Here is a 6,000-nt window from a genome sequence, read left to right as displayed (position 1 = left end):
TATGACAGCAACAAACACTGCGGTGGAAGAAACGCGCACGCCTTTTATTCAAGGCCATGCTTGCTTCTTGGTAGCGAATGCATATCTGATAATTGGTATTTTCAATGATCATTAAGATGTTAAAAAATTAATTAGGGAGAGAGTTAGTGAAGGGCCGGGGGGGGAACTCCCACCCCTTCTGTGCCTCATTAGCACAGAGCCCAGCTCCTGCCTGCCCCGTCCCATACCAGCTCTGTGCCATCCTCTTCCCAGGTCACACCACCAATTAATATAAGTTCACTTCAGACAGAGACTGTCTCTCCTAAAGAAGAATTTCCCCCTATTCACAAGGGGCCTCATTTGTTTGAAACTACAGCTTGAAGTCCTTTCTTATAAGCAATTACCCTAAATTTCCTAGAAGGCACAATATATGTTGTTTGCATAAAGAACTGTCAGACCACAGCTCTGATATGCAGTCTCCCCCGAGTGACAGTGGCTTGTAGAAACTCATCCACGTAATTTGTGATGGGGTTGCTGAAGGTAGCAAGCTTATGAAGAAATAATGAGCAAAAATAAAACCTATTTTCTTATTACTATCATCTGACTAATCCTTTAGAGTGTGGGTCACTGACCAGCTCATGCAACATATGGGAGACGGCATAAGGCAAGGAGGATGCTTATTAAACTAGAAAGTTTCACGGTAATTTTACTAGAACTTAAAACATGATTAAAAGAGCAAATCCATACGTGAGTTTGTTTATAATCTTTCTTTTTTTTTAATGTAATTTCCTTAAGCTAGGTTTATAACAGGCGCAAATCCAATAGACAAAGAAATGTACATAAATAATGGTATGGTTAAGATATAAAACTAGAGAAAGCAAAAACCAACTTCTGCAAAGACTTTTATCTGGGCACGTACGCTGCACGGGGTAAAGGGGCACCTGATATTGCACAGAGACTCCTGAGTCATTACAAAGAGCTGAAACGACAACCACCACATGCCCCAGCACGGACACATCCACCCCCGGCAGCTGCCCAGGAGGGGCTGCAGACTACCAGGCAGAGCAAGGGGGTGGTTTCCATCACGTGCGGCTCTGCTCCTGCGCCGCCTCCTGAGAAGAGGTGCCGTCCTTGGGCAAGTTGCAACACCTCACTGGCTATAAACTTGTGCAACGTCTACCTTTGCGAAGGGTTGGGAGGCTTAATTGCCCATGAGGTGGTTGGAGAACTGACGCAGAAATGCAAAGTATGTGGTGTTACTGGTCAATTATATCGGCCGTTTTATTTATTCCTATATAAAGAAGAGAGAAAAGGAGAAGAAAATTTATGTACTGTCACAGATGCCAATCTTGCTGGCCACTAACAGCGTAGGAATAGGAGAGCAGCGTTAAAAATCTGCATTGTATCAGACTCCATAAGGCTTCTTCATCAACGCTCATGGGTTCAAGTGCCCACCAGATCACCATGTTGACTGAAAGACATGGCTGAACCATGCAATAATTGTTTTGCTGGGACAAATCTACGCTATATTGCTATCAGAACTATACATCTTCTAAGAGACTTAAAGCTGTTCATTTGTATGAACACATACATAATCTCAGACCGTAGCCTTGCCGATTCACCTGCTCATTCCCCAGGGGGAAATCCTGACCCACCAAGGTGCATCTCCATCCCGGTGGGCTCGTTGGCCTTCTCGCTCCCCTTCGCAGCTCTTCCTAATTGCAAATCCTCCTGCACAGCCCAACAAAGAGCGGCACAAGAAAGCTGCTGTCCCCAGGGTCACGGCGCTCCTGGCTGAGACCTCCTGCACGGCAAACCCTGATGGATCTGCCCCCTCTGGGTCCTGCTGCAACAACTGCCTGGATTCAGAGATTTCATGTGAGGAGGAGGAGGAGGAGGAGGAGAAGGAGGATGCCCTTAGTCACACAGCCTGGGGCAACATCCTCTGTAAATATCCTCATATCAGGAGCTCAAGGTCACCCAGTTCTTTTTCTCAGGGAGTCAATGCCATGTCCAGAGCTACACGACAATGCAAGAATCTTGTGATTTTTTTTCCCACTGAATTTGTGCAGCTCAGAGCTTTCTCTTAAAACTCTCAGGCTTGTCCACAAAAAAAATATGCTCTTTTCAAAGAAAACAAATGTCCACAATAACTTGTTTGACGCTTTTTTTTCTGAAGACTTTTCCTAAGCTTGGTGGGTTTAGCCTTGTGAAATTCACCCTTGAGAGGAATTCATTATATCAATTTACTATACAATGTCTAGTAATACACATATGCATTTATTTCTAAAAAATTGTTCCTCACATGGCAACATGACTGCTAACTTTGCCAAACTGGAGTTGGGTTCTAGTTGTACAATTTCACAGACCCCTCACCGGGGCAGAGAGAACACGATTACCAAATTCAGGCACAAAGTGAGATCCAAAATTCCCCAAACTTCAGAGGGCTTCAGTCCTGGGTGTGTGATTTTCACCCATCACCCCACGTGCTTGGCCACTCCACCGCTCCCTGCGATCTCCAGCACCATTTGACAAAGGTCTAGGTCCCATCTCTGATTTGTTAGGGCAGCCCAAAAGACGGCCCTGGTGAGGCACAGGTGGTGGTGGAGCGCACATCGCCCACCACCCACACATCGCACATCGCCCGCACGGGCAAAGCAGCGTGGCTCCATGCCACAGGGGGATGGGGAGAAAGGAGCTGCAGCGCGGCTGCAACCGCAGAGTCCCCCAAAACCCGCATTTTTTTCGCAAGGCTTTGTCCAGTCTTTGGGGTGAGGAGGAACGGAATGGGGAGAGGCTGGAACAAAGGATCAAGTGGGAGAAGGCTCTGGCAGGAGCTGAAGGGAACAAGAGAAGGGAGACTAAAGAAAGATGAGGTAAATACAGAGGTTTGGGGTTTTTTTTTTAACTAGAGAAAAGGAACTTAGATGAAAATGGCAGAAATGAGGAAAGAATGAAGAAGGGAAAGAAGACTGAAGGGGGAGTGGTATAGGAAAAGGTAGAGAATAAGTAGGAAAAAATACACCGTTGATATACTTTAATTCTATGTTTTATTATACTTCCTCATGTGAAGATGGCAGCCAGGGAAAGGAAGGGTCCAGTTATGCTCCCGGGATGGTGGTGGGGGATAGTCAGTACCTTCTCTCAGAAAGGGAGGACCCCACTGGCAGTTTTATCACTCTGGCTCGGCCCCAGGAGAGCAGACTTTCCAGTCCCTAGGAACGCTGGAGCAGGAAGCCGCTGCCTTCCAGGCAGGGAGGAGGTCCGCTCTGCAGGGAGGCCCTGGGGACCTGTTCTGGTCTTATCTGCTCGAGGCCATTGGTGATTTTCCCTGAACGACTTTTACATGCAACTTAAGGAAAAGAGACCAGTAAACCGCTAGTGCCTAGGGGCCCGACGTGCAAAAGCTAAACCAGTTAAGAGTGTTTCCAAAGACCACGCACCCTCCTGCCCCACTCGCAGGTAACAGCGGTCCAACCTCCCCAGCAGCATCCCCAGAGATGCATTTTCCCGCTCGGGTGAGGGCAAGAGGGCAGGAATGGGAGACAAAAACACACCTGACAATTCCAGTTTTCCTTTTAAACCAATGACTTCGGCTTCTTTGAAGAAATACTGCCTCAGCTTATGGTTTAGCCCCATCCGAGCATTTCCAAAGCCTGTGTTTTGATATGCCATATCCCACGTCGGGGGACAACACGGTGCCCTCGGAGGGCAGTCTGTATCTTTGCCGTCTCTTGCAGCGAGGGCCGTACAGAGCCAGGCAAGGAGCTGCTTCATTTTGTTTGTTTTACCCCTATTAAAATCCCCTTGGTCCCGCTCTTGCAAGGTCAATATTGTTTGGGCTTGAGCTTTTCAGCCAGAGGCCAGGCCTGTCACGGCCCGCTAACGAAAGCCGCCGCGTTCTCACCCAAAACTAGTCCGAAAGGTCTCGGCACAGAGGCGGTGCCGTGCTGGCGAAGCCAGAGACAGCGGGGACTCTCCCGGCTGCTAAACCGCGTGTGGCCAGATCTGCTGCTGAACAGGAGCTGCGCATACGGGAAATGCCAGAGGGCTTTTCACTTAAACTGAGCCTCCTGTCAGCCTGCTCTCCAACTGTTCGAGCCCGAGACAGAGACTCTCAGAGCTCAGCTTCTGCTCTTTTTAGGTGCTGTAAGGAGGCCAAAACGCTCGAACCTCTGGCATAACAACCTCCCCTGTGGTTACACACTGATGTCATAAATTGGGAATTATGATGTCAATGAAAGCTGCTGAAAAGGAGAAGCTGGGCAGGAAGGAAGGAGCCCTAAAATGTTGACATTTATCTTAATGAGAAACTGAATCCAGAAGGAACAGCCAAGGCAGTTGATTTTGTAGAGAAAGGCGTTCTCTTCAGGCCTCAGCAGACAGTTCCCTCTTCAGCACGTCTCCGCGGTGCGAGGGCAATGCAAGGCAACGACAAATTACAATAATCTAACATGGCTGCAGAACCCATCCAGCCTTTTTAAGTTTTGCTTTCTAACCATAACGACTGAACAGCCTGAAGCAGATTTCTTTAGCGTACAACCTGGAATCTGGAGCAAACGTAGCTCGCATAGCGCTGAGAGACAGAATCAGCTGAATTTGCTTCCCTCTGGCTATATGCTTATTCTAGGTAATTCCACGGGTCAGATTTTGAAAATGTTCATCTCTCAGAAGCTCCTGCTAAAAACCCATTCACTTGCACAGAGACCCAGAAAGCGGGTGGTCATTCTCATGGTTACAACCCCAACGCGTGAGCCTAGACCCAAAGCAGCAGCCTCTCAAGTACAGGTAAGTCCACTACAAATGAATGGAAACGTCTAAATTAGTTTAATGTAGGTTGTAGATAGCCAAAAGATGGTAAAAACGAACCCGTGCTAAGCTGGGGCTGTGGAGCTGGTGGGGAGGAACCACTTCCCATGGAGTCCAGGACCTCAAGCTTTCATAAAACCAGGCAAAATGCAACGTCCAAAGAAGTGCCCACAGATTCCGGTGACACTAACAGCGCAGCGGCTCTGTCGAAAGGAGGCACCGTCTTACCCTTCCACATTTGGCAGGAGCCCAAGGGGAACCCACAACGCCATGAAACATCCTGGCTGACAAAGGTCCCCTGAGTGGCCTTCCCAGATGACCCCATCGGTATCACCGCTGACATAAATAAGGTCTCCAACACCTACTGCTAGCAGGCAGCTTTGGCTGAACTGTCAGCAATGCCTCCATGGAAATCATCACTTAAGTCTTCTACAATTATTTAATGAATTCAGGGGGCAAAGTTGTTGCATTAAGGAAAACGCAATTGCCGTGGAACTGCATGACTAAGGGGAAACGTAAATCTCTCCCAGCAAGAGCGTGAACCGCTAATGTACTCACTCATGCGGCAGCCGGCAGCCTCCGTCCGGGAGCAGACAGATCTGGGTGCCGTTCTGTCCTTCCCCTCAGGAGTCGGCTCCTCATCTCCTACCTTTTGGATTAGGAGATGCTCTGGCTTGGGACACCTCTTCCAAAGGGCACCATGGCAGTGAGCGGACCGCTCCGGCGCGGCTGCGAATCCCGGCCAGTAATGGAAGGAAAAGATTTCTGTTTAGGGTTCTTCTTCTTCTCGGAAGTCTGTTCTTTTCACTAGTAATTAAAGTGACATTTTCCCTGCCATCTGTAGGATTTTGGAGGATGCAATCGAGTGATCTGTCAACAGCCCTAGTTCCAGGGATGCAGGAGAAAACACAACGAAAAGACCACCTGCTTCTCCGAGCAGAACCTGAAGAAAGGCTTAGGGACTTGGGTCTCTTTAGTCTAGAGAAAAGAAGATTGAGGGGGGATCTTATTAATACTTACAAATACTTAATGGGAGGATGCCAGGGGGATGGGAGCAGTCTTTTTTCAGTGGTGCCCAGTGATAGGACGAGGGGTAATGGGCATAAACTTGAACATAGGAAGTTCCATCTTAACATGAGAAGGAACTTCTTTACCTTGAGGGTAGTGGAGCACTGGCACAGGCTGCCCAGAGAGGTGGTGGAGTCTCCCACT

This window comes from Charadrius vociferus, unplaced genomic scaffold, assembly GCF_000708025.1.
Source record: "Charadrius vociferus isolate BGI_N301 unplaced genomic scaffold, ASM70802v2 scaffold228, whole genome shotgun sequence".
NCBI lineage: Eukaryota > Metazoa > Chordata > Aves > Charadriiformes > Charadriidae > Charadrius > Charadrius vociferus.
The sequence above is the reverse complement of the archived record's forward strand: the minus strand, read 5'-3'. Positions refer to the sequence as shown.